This window comes from Culex pipiens, chromosome 3, assembly GCF_016801865.2.
Source record: "Culex pipiens pallens isolate TS chromosome 3, TS_CPP_V2, whole genome shotgun sequence".
In the NCBI taxonomy this organism is placed as follows: Eukaryota; Metazoa; Arthropoda; class Insecta; order Diptera; family Culicidae; genus Culex; species Culex pipiens.
Genome location: NC_068939.1, coordinates 160,675,472 through 160,691,221, shown reverse-complemented (window position 1 = coordinate 160,691,221; position 15,750 = coordinate 160,675,472). Strand labels below are relative to the sequence as shown.

At 31.6% G+C, this 15,750-nt stretch overlaps 1 protein-coding gene across 1 annotated transcript in view; it reads left to right on the top strand.

Moving 5' to 3' along the window:
* The first annotated feature begins 10,786 nt into the window (after nt 1–10,786).
* Nucleotides 10,787–15,750, top strand: part of LOC120413692 (latrophilin-like protein LAT-2) — a 151,306-nt gene continuing 146,342 nt past the window's right edge. The window contains exon 1 of the mRNA XM_039574620.2: nt 10,787–10,922. The gene's annotated coding sequence lies outside the window, so the exon portion shown is untranslated. The remainder of the gene's footprint in view (nt 10,923–15,750) is intronic.

Sequence of the window (15,750 nt, the reverse complement as noted above, 5' to 3'; positions counted from 1 at the left end):
TAGGTCACCCTAATGGACAAACAAAAAAATACGGATCTATAAAAATAAAAAAATGGCTTATTTTGTAGAGAATTTGCTCACTCGTTTAATCGAATGAAAGCTTCACCGAGTGCACTGAATTACGCTTATTTATGCATTTTAAATTATAAATACATTTTTTAAATTATTTATTTAACTTTGAATTCTAACACCAGTCGGTAAAAGACATAAAATTTCAGTCTATTTTCATAGAAGCATTTAGATTTGTCTTTTTTATAGAAGCACAACTAGTTTTGTGATTCTTTTTCCTTTGAAATTACAATGTCAAGCTTAAACTATAAAATTAAGTTTTTTTTAAATCTTTTACCTCTATTGTCGACCTGCCGAGAGACAAAAACATTTAAACAAAAATTTGTAGCAGCCTTATTTGTCAAAAAAAATTTGGAAAACCGAAAAGAATGATTTAAAAAAACACACAAGTTTATTTGATTCAACGACTCAGACAATAGATAACATTTAAAAGCCGGTTTGTCCGCCCACTTTCACAACTATCGCAAATATCAAATGGAAAATAAACTTTCAGTAACATGAAATTTGAATTCCCATTTCAATTATAATTAATAAAATTATCGACGAATTCTTTATTTTTTAATGCTAGATTTGTTCAAACTACCAAATAATTTGCAACAAAATTTGACTATTTTTACAATCAAATTTTTGCAGGATTGGGTCAGTAAGTTTGACAATGTTGGTTTAAGACGACAACAACTTCTTTCGTTGTTGTGCACTCTTAAGAATGAATTGTACAAGTTTGTTCAATGAAAATTTTAATTTTCTAATACTGGTCTAATACTTTAAGAAAATTGCGTTTTTCAGAAAAAGTGCGTTTTCCCATATTGTGACCATCCACACACCACGTGGACATTTTTTTGAAAATATAATCTTATGGAGCGTGGACAATCGCCAACCTCCCCCTAAGGTGTACACGTGGTTAATGGATGGTCCCTATAAAGTACCATGGGAGGAGGCGCATGGTGGCCTATGTAAATTCTTACAATTTGATAATAAGCCCTATTATATTTTGGTATTTTTAATTTTTAAATTTTTGCATTTCTTTTATCTTGATTAGCATAGATGGTCAATAAAAGTAATTATTTATCATTATTTTTTATTTTTTTTAGTACCAGGCGTCTCCATTAGTTTTTAAAACTCACACAATATTTTTTTTGATAGATCTACCCGGGCAGACGGTAATAACAAAATTAATAATATTTCAATAACAAATCCTGTTAAAATAACAAAAACTGTTATTATTTTATCCTGAAGTTCAACTTCAAGAAGAAAAAAATAACAGTTTCTGATAAAATAACAAAATTTGGTATTGAAGTGATATTATATTGAAAATGTTTAATAACACGCTAATAAGAGGAAATGTTATACATTTCAAAAACCCTCCTAATAACAAAATTGGTTATTCGTTCGGTATACTGACTAAGAAATAAAATTACCATAAATCGCACAAATGGAAAAGTTTCTAAGTGTCCATAACACAATCTGTTATTATTTTTTCTTTTGTTAAATATGTTTAGATCTTTGGAATAATTTTGTATAATTTCGTCGGGGTCATTATTTTGGCCATGAAATGGGGTTCTTAAGCTAGAATTATTCTAATAAGTTGAAATTTTTAAAGTTGTTTTTTTTAATTATTTGATATACTTCCTACACTGAAAAAAAAAAGTATCAAATTCCTTTATTCTAGGAATTTTGGCTCCTTTCCTTATTAAGTAATCCAAACAACCCGACTACTAAATAAGGAAAAGAGGCAAAATTCCTAGAATAAAGGAATTTGGTACTATTTTTTTTATTTCAGTGTAAGGGGTTTTACAAAAATTGGCTAGAACTATGACATAATTTTGACCAATTTCATCGGGGTCATTTATTTCACCATGAAATGGGGTTTCAAGCTAAAATTAATCCGATAAAATTAACTTTTTAGAGTTCATTTTTTTTTTAATTTTGTTATGTTCCCTAACGTAATTGATTTATTTATTGAGAATTTTTGAAATGTGTATAACAAAAACTGTTATTATTTTCACAGAGCCAGGAAGTCGGAGCTGACGTTGAAGTTCGAGCTGGAGTGAGACCTCGGAGATTGCATCGGATTCAGCAAATTTTCAGCAACTTTTACTTGGAGTCGGAATCTGTGAAGTCGGGTATTTTTGGAGAGCTGAAGTCGTCGTTGACGTCATATCCTGCATCCAGAGTCGGAGTTGTCTTCAAAGTATTGTTTCAAAGTCGCTTGGAGGTACCCGACTCTGCAGCCCTGACTAGTACAGAGGAGTTGTGGCAACTGCAGGTTTATTTGCAAATTACAAATAAATCAAAACAATAACTTTTTTTGTTATGGAGACATACCAATTCAATAACATTTTTTTTGTTATTATGCTGCTCCACCTCTCCGCACAAAATAACAAATCTTGTTATTCCTTCATGATTCCTTCTGTGTTATTGGTTTGTTATTGCAATAACATCATAATAACAGTTTAAGTTATTCTTCGAACAAATCTTTGTTATTGATTTTTGTTATTTTAACAACTAATCCGATCATCCCAATAACATATTTCGATCTGCTCACAATATCAAAAACTGACCTTACCAAGTTATTTCCGTCTGCTCGGGTTACTTTTACAGTTTTTTTATTGAAAAAAAAAAAATAATCCAAGGAAAACAAAAATGAAGTATTCACAATATTTTTTATCACAATTCATTTTCTAAAATTTTTATTCATCGTTAAACCAGTCCCTGGTGACTCGTACCGTTCTATGCACCTTAGCAAAGCAAATTGCTACCTGGAATAACAGCAAACACACACACACACACACATATTTTCCAGAGATATGCAAATTCAGATTTCCGAGCCAATTGTCGTTGTCGAGAGAGCGAGGGCATTTTGCATGCTGGCTGGCTTGTTTTTTGTTGTTTTCATTCTCTTAAAAGTCGAAAAATATTTGCTCAGAGGTGGAAAACACAGTGGGTGCCTTTTTCCGGATGTTTTTTTTCCGTGTGAGGTTGATTAAAATCAGCAGTTTTTTTTTTCGTTTTCCCACCCACTTTATACAGGAAGCAGGTGACCTGGTCTGGTGTTTTGTTTGGATTGCAAATTGCAAAAAACGGTACGATTTGTGGAATTTAAACAAAATAGGTCTAGGTTCGTTTGTGAAGGAGTCTTAGATAAGATTATCAGAATTTTGAACTTTTTCCGGATTTTTTTTCTGACTTGAAAACGTGACAAACTACCCTGCGCCTCCATCGATTTTCAAATCATATTTATTACCGTTGAACACTTTCCTTTCCCATGAAAAAGTATCGTGAAGTAGGGCACGTAAAACGGTTTCCCGTGGGGAATCAACAGCGCGCACGCTTTTTCCCGTTGGCCACGTGTGACACATAAATTCAAATTAATATCCTTAGGATAATCCCGTTATTAAAAGCCTTCGCGCGGACACTTTCCTCCTCCGTGGAAGAAATCCTCTAAGCAGACTCCCTCAAGTGGACCCATAAATCATTGTGTCCTTAAGGCGAGATGGTCTTCTTTGCTTTCAAGTTTTTTTTTGTTTAGGAAGATACTAGTTATTTAACAATATTTACATTTTTTTTTTGTTTTTCAAATTGTCCATGAAATCAAAAACAGAACATTTCCTCGGAAATCGTGCAATCTCATTTGAACCAACAAACAAACAAACGTAGCCCAGAAAATTAAGCTGATTCCACGAAACACACACGTGTGGCCAAAAATGTCCTCTCCCAAATGTGCCACTTTTGGATGGGAAAACCGGTGTCCGGTGTCAAAGTTATCAGCTTTCGCGCCCCGCTGGGAATTCTTTCGTGATTAGCGAATTACGTGGATGAGACGAGACGCAAGCTCGCTCGCCCGCTTTCGGGGGTCGTCGGTTTTTGAAAATTTATGACACCACTGGGGATGGGGCACACACGTGGACCGCTGGGAGCTACTTTTCATGCTGGCACGTGACAGCTTTCTGTATATGTGTGTGTGTGTGTGTGTGTGAAGGGGAGATAATCACGGTGTTTGGACAAACTGGACAGGTTGGTTTTGACTAACGAAAGTACACCATTTGTTTGGCGGAAATTTTGCGTGATGGGTGGCTTCAAGTTAATTACAAGAAAGTTTGAAAATTATAATGCATACTGTGTATAATCATTTTGAGAACTCATGTAGCAATTTTAAAATTATATTTTTTATGATGATTTGTCTAGAATAAACAAAATTTGGTATTTTATTAGTGTCGACTAATTCTAAAATATATTTAGATTGATCAAATGTTCGCTTTTTTACTTCTTGTTTGTGAGTTTATCAGAAGAATTGGGCGTGATTTGACATTTCATAAGAACTATCAAGAACTTCAAATAATAAACCGATAGAAGAAGTTTAATGACGTCCAAAGTGTGAAAAGTATAACAGACGCATCAATCCCGTAGAACATGCTTGCCCAACTTCCGACCCGCGATGGCATTTTGAAAATAGTTCTATGAATAAATTGAGTGTCAAAATTAAAAAAATAATCTTGAGATTAAATTTTCAGTTCTAACAAAACATTTATTTGATGAATTTTTGCTTTTTACATAAAATTTGGCTTATTCATTGTTTTGTTTGTATTTATTAATTTATTTTATTTCACTTTTAAAAATTCATTATGTTTGCATTTAATTTTTATCATTTTTCAGAATCAATTATTAATGTTGAAAAAAAATGTGCAAAAAGACTGAAAGACACTAAATTTAAATTTCTTAAAGTTTTGGCTGTGTTTACTTCTAATTCATTTTTTTAATTTTTCATAAGCAAAAATAACGTTTTTTTTAAGAACAACTTTTCAATGCTAAATTCCGTCGTGAAACTACTTACTTTTCCTGTCATTCTTGAACGAAGAAAAAGCCTACTTTTCTGTACCAAAAATAACAGAATTGAATAGAAAAACTTTTCAAAATAAATGCTGAAAAGTTGTACTTTTCAGCACATGTTTCGGAAAGTAATACTTTTCGGCATTATTTTGTTTTAAACGGTTAATTGACAAACTACATGAGCATTTGACATATAATTCCACTCAAAGGGTGTTTTTAGGAATTGCAAAAAATGTGTTATGGAACTCGCTGCAAAAATTGTTTTTTTCAGTACTTGTCATATTTATCCATCTCGGTGAACCTCGTTGGATAAATGTATGACTCGTGCTGAAAAAATCTTCTTTTTGCAACTTGTTTCATAAAATACTATTAAATTTCAAATTGATCATGTCGAAAATAAAGATCGCTGCTATTTTTTTTTAAATACTAAACAAAATCAAAATACGTCATGATGTCCGATATATTTTTTTATAAATTTCAATAATAAATAAAAAGAAGTTTTAAGAAAGACGAATAAAAACCTACCAGAAATAAATTTTTCTACAATGTTTTAAATTTTGTGTCATAAAAATCATTTTAAAATGTTTTGAAAAATATTTGAATAGAGCTGCACAACAACGCAACAATTGTTTTTTTCGTAAGGAAGATTTGAGTCCAAATTTCGATTCAATAAATTTTATTTTCTTCGTTGATTTTACAAACTTGAAAAAAACTGGCAACGACGAAATTAGATTTTTTTGTCAATAATATCAGCGTACTTAATTTCAATCGACAAAACAATTTCAATACGACTTTAAACAAAACAAATAAAAAGAAAATAAATAACCACATGATTGAAAGTTTGTTTTTCTTTCTTTAAATCAGGATTTATGAACTTAATTTGCAACACTACTTTATTTATTTGTTTACTTGAAACAACCTATTAACATAAACTTTATGAAAAAAAAAGTTTACTTTTACCGACATTAGTTCCGGCCCGCCACTGCATCAGAAAAATCAGATCTGGCCCACAGGGTCAAAAGGTTGGGCACCCCTGGTTTAAGGCCTAGTATACAACTCTCAATCATTATCTGATGCCTATTTGCTGTTTTTCATATCTTTCCAACCACTTGAACAATTTTATGATTGTTTCTCACATTTTTTTATATTTAATTTTATCGTTTGCAATGTATTTTAACTATTTTGAAAAAAAAAATCTTTTTCTATGCTCGTAACATTTTACCAATACTTATAATTTATTTTTATTAACTGCTCAAATTTATTGTAATTTCACTTAATGATTCGATGCATCTGTGCTCTCTTGTTCTATGCGTGTTGATTTTCATATCTAGTTAGCATAAGCATTTTCAAACTGTTCGTTGAAGTAGACCAGTTCTCTCAGGTTTCGGTCATCCGATTTTTTTTTTGTATTTTTTGTTCATATAATTTTCCATACAAATTTGATACATGGTAAATTTTTTTTTATGATTTTTTATTTAACTTTTTGTCACAAAAACTTGATTTGACAAAAAAACACAATTTTTATTTTTTTCCATTTTTTGATATGTTTAAGAGGACATAAAATGCCAACTTTTCAGAAATTTTCAGGTTGTGCAAAAATCTTTGTCCGAGTTATGCATTTTTTAATCAATACTGATTATTTCAAAAAAATGAAATATTGGTCGCAAAAATATTTCATCTTCTATTTCTTCTTTTGCACAACCTGGAAATTATTGAAAAGTTGACATTTTATGCCTCTCTAAAACATATCAAAAAATGAAAAAAATGTGTTTATTTTGCAAATCAAATTTTAGTGACAAAAAGTTAAATAAAAAATCACCAAAAAAAAAATTACCTTGTATCTTTTTTTCAGTGTAGTACGTATCCATACCTGCAACTTTGCTGAGGACACCAAATCGATCAAAAAATTCCTACAAAAGATACAGATTTTTGAATTTTCATGCATCATTTTTGAATGGTCAAATTTGTATGGAAAATTATATGGACAAACTAATGATCCAAAATGGCTTCTTTGGGCATACCGAAGGATCCAAAAAAGTTTCAGTCGAAATAAAAAAACCAAAAATAAAATTCCTAATAAAAAGACCGATTTCGTAGAGAATTGCTCAGTAGCAAATGTTTTTTTTTGTATTTTACAAACGCCAATATTTTTTAGGTATATTTTGCTGCTGGAAAGAAAAAAAAATCATTATTTTTTTAACTCTTTAAGGCTAGTAAAAAATGTATTTAATGTTTTTGTCACCCCCCCCCTCCCCCCTCCCCACCCCTTCAAAATTGGCCATAAAAATCAGGGTTCGAAACATTAAAAAAAACATCAAAATTTCAATGGATATTTAGTACAATCAGCTGAAATTGATTTAAAATGCATTCTCCTGCGTTTAAATCATTTTAAGCATGTTTGGGTTTATTCAAACATCGTTTGATTTTTTTTTTAATTTTCGATGTTTAGTATCGCAAAAAGTTTTTTTTTCGCTGATTTTTGATTTTCATTGAATTCTACTTATTTTTTGAAAACTAATGATTGCAAAACAACTGAACTAGTGTATAATGCATTTTTAAACACTTTTTTGCATTCAAGTTTTTGGACTACGGCTTGTTATTTAAATTTTAATATTTGTTTTACCCCCCTTCACCCCTGGCGAGAGCCGAGGGACAAAAACTTTGAAAAATATTAACATGAGCAATTCTCTACCCAAACCGGAAATGGATTTTATTTTATTTTTTGATTTGGCTCAAACTTCCCTGTGACCATATAAGCTATTTTGTGTCATTGGTTCACCCATACAAGTCTCCATACAATTTTGGCTGCTGTCCATACAAAAATGGTATGTAAATATCAAACAGCTGTAACTTTTGAGTGAATTTGGTGTATTCGGCAAAGTTGTAGGTATTGTTGAGGACAATTGAAAAAAATAGGTACACGGAAAAAAAAATTGCAGATTTTTTTTATCAACTTTCTTTTCACTAAAACTCAATTTCCCAAAATACGTATTTTTTGATTTTCGGGTTTTTTTTTATATCTTTTAGGGGACTAAATTCCGCAACTTTTGAGCTATAGAGAAACATGATCAAAAAATCTGCTGCCAAGTTATGAATTTTTGAAAAATAGTGATTTTTGGGAAAAAATCCAAATTTCATGCAAAAACAAATTTGAAGTTATTTTTTAATGCAAAATTGAATTTGCAATCGAAAACTACTTTACATTTTTTTTGATAAATGGCTTCGTTTTCAAGATATAGCCACCGAAAGTTTGATTTTAGCAAAATATTTGCGGTTTTTCGATTTTTAAAAATAGTGACCATGAGCGACCATTTCTAAAAAAATTTTTTTGAATAGTTCAGAAAATTTGCTATAAAATTGTCTAAGAGACATTGAAGTTCGGACCTCGGGTTGCTGAGATACAGCCGCTTTAAGAAAAAGAAACACGAAAATTGAAGTTTTCTAAGTCTCACCAAAACAACCCACCATTTTCTAATGTCGATATCTCAGCAACTAATTCCGATTTTCAATGTTAATACATGAAACATTCGTGAAATTTTCCGATCTTTTCGAAAAAAATATTTTGAAAAAAAATAAATCAAGACTAACATTTTAAATGGGCATAATATTCAATGTTTAGATTAGATTAGATTAGATTAGATTAGATTAGATTAGATTAGATTAGAATAGATTAGATTAGATTAGATTAGATTAGATTAGATTAGATTAGATTAGATTAGATTAGATTAGATTAGATTAGATTAGATTAGATTAGATTAGATTAGATTAGATTAGATTAGATTAGATTAGATTAGATTAGATTAGATTAGATTAGATTAGATTAGATTAGATTAGATTAGATTAGATTAGATTAGATTAGATTAGATTAGATTAGATTAGATTAGATTAGATTAGATTAGATTAGATTAGATTACATTACATTACATTAGATTAGATTAGATTACATTAGATTAGATTACATTAGATTAGATTAGATTAGATTAGATTAGATTAGATTAGATTAGATTAGATTAGATTAGATTAGATTAGATTAGATTAGATTAGATTAGATTAGATTAGATTAGATTAGATTAGATTAGATTAGATTAGATTAGATTAGATTAGATTAGATTAGATTAGATTAGATTAGATTAGATTAGATTAGATTAGATTAGATTAGATTAGATTAGATTAGATTAGATTACATTAGATTAGATTAGATTAGATTAGATTAGATTAGATTAGATTAGATTAGATTAGATTAGATTAGATTAGATTAGATTAGATTAGATTAGATTAGATTAGATTAGATTAGATTAGATTAGATTAGATTAGATTAGATTAGATTAGATTAGATTAGATTAGATTAGATTAGATTAGATTAGATTAGATTAGATTAGATTAGATTAGATTAGATTAGATTAGATTAGATTAGATTAGATTAGATTAGATTAGATTAGATTAGATTAGATTAGATTAGATTAGATTAGATTAGATTAGATTAGATTAGATTAGATTAGATTAGATTACATTAGATTAGTTTAGATTAGATTAGATTAGATTGAATTAGATTGAATTAGATTAGATTAGACTAGATTAGGTTAGATTGGATCAGATTTGATTAGATTAGAAATGCTCATGTCAATTTTATAGCAAAAACATATTTTTTATGAAATGGAAATAATCAAAAAACATTTTTGGAAGATGTGCTTTTTATTTGAAAAATTGCTTATTATTGAAAGAATGGAAACACTCACGGTTCTTTTAAAAAAAATAAATTTAAATTTTTTTAGAAGTCTGACTATGTCTGTACATGTTAGAATTTGATAGTCTTGTTGTATATTGTATATATTTAAGAATATCAAAACAGACTACTTTTTGAGCTATGACTCAGTAAGGGCAGATAATTGGAGTTGTTGTCCAATTGAAAAAAAAAATCTTTATATTTGGTTGGTAAAAAAACTGTTGAAAAAAAAGTAATTGAATTTTTTAGTTGCAATTTTCGATGCAATATGTTGGTAGATTTTTTTGAATCGTTTCTTTGATTAGTTTTCACATGCCATGTCAGTGAAATGTTTGATTTCTTAGATCAATTTAGAATATTTTTGTGGTCATATTTCTAAGAATTAGACAGCGGAAAATGCTATTTTATAAATTCAGACCAGAATAGGTGGTTTACGAAATCTTTGAAATATTTTTAGAAAAAAGCAATTTAATTGACCAAATTCAGTGAAAAATCTCAGAGTTTGCCAAAAACGAAAATATCCTCCTTTGCCATCAAAATCGAATATTGATCAGTTATTCAGCTATTAACTGTAATTAATCACTGACTGACTTCTCTCAAATCCGTGAGCCTAAAAGCTTTTATTTCTGCTTCTGCTATCATGCTGCGTCCTTTACCAGCCCCAATAACTCTCAGCCTGATCGATATCACAAGAAAGCGACTTGATTCCAGCTCGTTAACCAGTACCATCTTCCTTCCCACCCCAAAAAAAAGTTCCGTTTTCCTTCTCTGGTTAAACTCTTTCGATTTCCTTGGAAAAACGTCTGACAAAATCCGCAGCACATCCCCCTCCTCTCTCGGCAGCGAAAAAGTTCATTCGTCGCCGGAAAGATAATCAAAACAAATCTTTGGTACTGTATGAATTTCTTCGCCTTCCTTTCTGCGCGGAACGGGGGGCTTCGGGCTGGGGTGGAAAACTTTTTCTCTTCTCCTCAAAAGGAATCCAAAAACATAACCTTCACTTCTTTCACTTTCATCGTGAACTTCATCGGGGGGGGGTTCATCGCGTTCACCCAACAGTAAACAATCCCCCAAAAGCTCGCCTGCTGCGCAAACTCCACGAAAGCCCGTTCGTTGGGATTCACGCCGGTGTTGTCGTCCATGTCGTCCTTAAAGAAGCAGGTTCCGTGCTGCCGCACGGCCAGTTGTTGTCGGTCGAGCTGCAGTGGCGGGTCGGACCACGTGACCTCGGGTGAACCGCGCGCCGGGGTGGGATTACAACGGCCACGGATAGGCTCCAAGACGCAGTGTGCAATCCATCAAAGTGAGATATTAAATTGTGTAGATGAAATGTGTGTAAAATTGATGTGTGGATAATGGATTAAAATTTACACGAATTTTCGTGTAGATTTTTTTTAAATATTGTTCTGAGCAGTAAAAAAATATTTCAGCGCAAAATCTTACACTTTATTACGATGCTGACTTACTCAGAGGTTAATGTGTTTGTGTGTCCTGTCAGTGTGCTTATCAGTAGCAGATTCCGTGGATATTAACGGTGGCGAAGGATTTTTATCAGGATCACGTCCTGAAAGCTACCACACGTTGCTGGTGGTGATTTGCGGCTCACCCGCCAAGATTTACGGATCTCGGAAGAAAATCGGCTTTTCCTTAGCTGTCGTCGTCGGTGAGGGGGTCGATACAGCAGTGGGTCAAGTTTCGACGTTGGTTGCGGCGGCTGTCGCCGCCCTAGAAAATGAAGGAAATCGAATAACTGCTCTGCCCGCGGAACGGAAGAAAGGAAGAACATGTGCGGGGTGAAGAAAGGGAGTGTCTGCTGGTTGCGTTTGAGACTGCGACTTTATACAGCGACCGGCTAAATTTAGAAGACGTGAATTAAGTTCAAAGTTGTGGGGTTTCCGCTGGATTGGGAGCTTAAAAATAGGATATTGCTTGATGGTGAAGGCAATGTGACCTTTATCAGCTGTGTGTGCAGTATGACAAAAACACGTTGCGACATTTTAAGTGTTACTTACTTTTGATATATGAAATTAAAAAAATAAAATAAAAAAGTGTACTGCTTCACCGCAGTGACGTTCCAGATTCAAAACTTGGTTTATTATTTAAAAGATCTTCATATTTTGTATTTAGAATCAATTTTAAATGATGTAACGATTTATTGAAAAATCTGATCAGCATTTAGATGACCTAAAGAAAATTGCATCTCTATTTTTGAAATGTCATTTCATAATTCAATCATATCCAAATCAAATTGAAATAATTGATTTCGAGTGTGATTGTAATAGTAGTTTATGCAACAAGTTGCAAAAAGTTAATTTTTTCAGCACGAGTCGTACATTTATTCAACGAGGTTCACCGAGTTGGATAAATACGAAGAGTGCGGAAAAAATCAAGTTTTGCACGAGTTCCATACAACATTTCTTGCAATTCCATAAAAAACACACTAAGTGAAATTTTATGTCAAATTTTCATGTAAGTGCTGAAAAGTTCAACTTTTCAGCACCCATTTGAGTGCTGAAAAGTAGAACTTTTCAGCATTTATTTTGAAAAGTGTTGCTCTTCGATTCTGTTATTTTTGGTACAGAAAAGTAGGCTATTTCGTCGTTCAAGAATGACAGGAAAAGTAAGTAGTTTCACGACGGAATTGCAAAATGTTACTTTTCGATACTAGAGTTGAAAAGTTCAACCTTTCACCACCCATTACAGTGCTGAAAAGTAGAACTTTCCAGCACTGTTATTTTTGGTAGGGAAAAGTAGGCCGTTTCGTTTCTCCAGAAGGACAGGAAAAGTTGACAGTTTTACAGCGGAATTGCAAAAAAATAGTTGTTTGCCTTTCTTACTAAAGATTTTTTTTTATGCTATTTACTTCCAGCAAATCGATTTTAGTTTAATTTTTATTTCAAGAACCTTTCGGCTAATTTGAAAAATGTTTAGTTTCCTCTGTTTCTCTGTTGTCAACATGTTTATTTTAGATTCTTTTTTTTTTCAATCAATGCATATTTGAATGGCAAAGGCAAGCCAAAGCGTAAGTTGAAAAAAATCTCGCAGATCAATAGCTCTTGAAAATCTGAATTATAGATCCTTCAAGTGAAAACACTCGAAACGATTTTAATCGTGAAGCGTAGCTTGACATTTTCATTCAATTAGTTGAAAAAATAAAAAAATAATATTGAACAAGTAGCTTGTCCCATTTTGAAGTCATGTCGAGGAATTTCAGGTGCTCTCTTCTTAAATGATAGATTATGATGTTAGGAACAATGTTTTCTTAGACAAAAAAAAATAATAAAATACTTTCTCGTTCCCCCTCTTTGATTTACTGAAAAAGAATTTTCAAAAATTTTCTAAAATCGCTTCTAATGAATACAAAAACTCTTACGATCATGTTTGCATTATCTTCAAACGATAGGTTTTTGTCCAAATATCTCAGCTCTGGGGTATCAAAATTGCATTTTCTCAAAACGAAAAATGTTTGCCATGAAATTTCCTACAAGTTGCATGTATTGGTTTTTCTGGGAAAAATAGGCTACTCAAAATTAAATGAGCATTTCTGAAAAATGTTTCGAGAAAATGCAATTTTTTCGACATAAATCCGCCTGGGAGAGTCCAAAAACTTAAATTTTGGTCCAATATTGATACTGCATCTTAATTTATGGACAAAAACCTATCGTTTGAAGATAAAACATACCTAATCGAAACAGTTTTTGTATTGATTCCAAGCGATTTTAGAAAATTTGTTCAAAAAAGTGACTTTTTTTCAGTAAATCGAAGAGGGGGAACGAGAAAGTATTTTATTATTTTTTCTTGTCTAAAAAAACATTGTTCCTAACATCATGATCTATCATTTAAGAAGAGAGCACCTGAATTTCCTCGACATGACCTCAAAATGGGACAAGCTAATGATCACTTATGACGATTAAAGCCAAAATAAATTGCTTTAAATTTCATTTCGCTAAGAGTTAGCTTTAAAACTTAGCTATTTTTTTGCATAACTTCTTGTTATAAATCTTGACGCTAAAAATATGTCTATAGTTTTGGTTATTTGTTGATACACAAATATATAACAGAAAAACAAGTTTATTTGAAATCCGAAGTAAGTCCAAAATTGAACGCATATTTTCAAAAATATAAGACTTTTCTACACAAAAGAACTTATTTTGAAAAAAAAATCCTGAAATTTTATTTATTTTACATTGGGTGTCAAATTTTTTGTCAGTCCATTGAAACAATGGAAAATTCTTGACCGTTTGATAATCATAATACAAAAACATTAAATTTGAGTTTTTTTTTTGAGAAAATACATAGTTGACTGTTTCTCATAAATTTATAAATTCAAAAATCAAATCAAATCAAATTATTCGCTCTACAGCATTGCCTTGGCGCTCTCGATTGCGAGATTCCTACTCGAAACTAAGTGTTCGAAGGCTTGATTGTTGAGGCAATTGCAAACCTCTTTTTACATCTTAGCTTCCATCCATCACGGGATTCGAACTGACGACTTTTGGGTTGTTAGTCCAACTGCCTACCAGCGACTCCACCGAGACAGGACCCAGGGAGACGACTCCTGCACCTGGACTGAGCTAACGACCTAACCTTTTTAGGTTAGTCCGGGGCCAACATTTACTTCCCGTCCGACGGAAGGCGTGATCAGACAAATCTCGTCTCGAAAAATGCCACCGGGACCTTCTGGGATCAAACCCAGGCCGACTGGGTGAGAGGCAACCACGCTTACCCCTACACCACGGGTCCCGGCAAAAAAAAAAATATACCTATAAATCATAAAAATTATATTTTTTTTGTATCTAATAATAAGTCAGTTTTAATTATGACTGTATATTATGGCGCCCAGAATAAGGTACTGTTCTTCAAAACCTCGCTCTTCAAGCTGCATATTGTTCTCTCTTCATACTCGAAGTGTTGATTGATATGGCAAAAATACGAAAAATGTATTAAAATCCAATTTTTAACGGTTTTATCTGCAGGGTGCAATACATTAACAAGCTCTCCAACTTTGTAGAACATATCAAAGCAGTTAGAATCGAATATTTTTTTTCGAGTTTTTTATGATTTAAACGGTTTATTGACAAAATACATGAACCTTTAGTTCATAACTTCACTCAAAGGGTGTTTTTCCGGATTGCAAAAAATGCTGAATGGAACTCGTTGCAAAACATGATTTTTTCTTCACTCGTCGTATTTATCCAACTCGGTGAACCTCATTGGATAAATGTACGATTCGTGCTGAAATATTCCTTTTATTGCAACTTGTTGCATAAACTACTGTTGTTGAATGAACTCAAATTGTTCTGCTTTTTTTCTGAAAAATAATTTAACTTCAAAACATTTCTTGAAATTGCCTGTTATCATATTACAATAAATAAACAACATTTGTGGAAAGGTTTTTGCCACGATTCCTTAAATCAAAAACAAAATGTTCACTGAAAATATTTTTTTTTTTTGATAATTATAAGAGTTGAACTAAACAAGTATAAATCCTCAATGTAAAATAAACTTCAAAATTTTTAATACTTGGAAAAACCTTTTTTGATACATTTTAATATTTTGTTGAAAAGTAGGTTTTTTCGAGTTTGCTTGAAGTTCTTTGTTCTAGATATATTTTTAATTTTTATTTATTTTTATTTACGAAAATTCTTATGCCCTAAAACCAAACTGCTTCAAAAACTCAAATGAGATGTAGGGCACGGTATGGCAGAAACAAAATATTATAAATTGAGATGACTACATTAAGATTTATACGCAGAAAGTTGTATTTCATCTTTCATTTTCTTATTTAAAATTTTATTCAAAATATTCTATCGGTGAAAATTACATATTAATTGAACGCCTGATCTTAAATATGGAAAAAATAAGTAAAAATACTTTTTTTGCATGTTCTTAATGCATAAAGGTAAAATAAATGCAAAACATTCCTCAATACGACGTATAACTAGGCTTATTAACAAATTATTGAAATTCACTTGAGCCACCATGCGCCTCCTCCCATGAGAAAACAATTTTTGTTTTTGAGAAAATGGAAAGTGAAACTCAACTTTCTACGTATACATCTAGGGGAAATTCTCGTATGTTTGGCAGGCTAAGCACTCGCTCCTAACTCCATCCAATTTGCTGATTTCAAC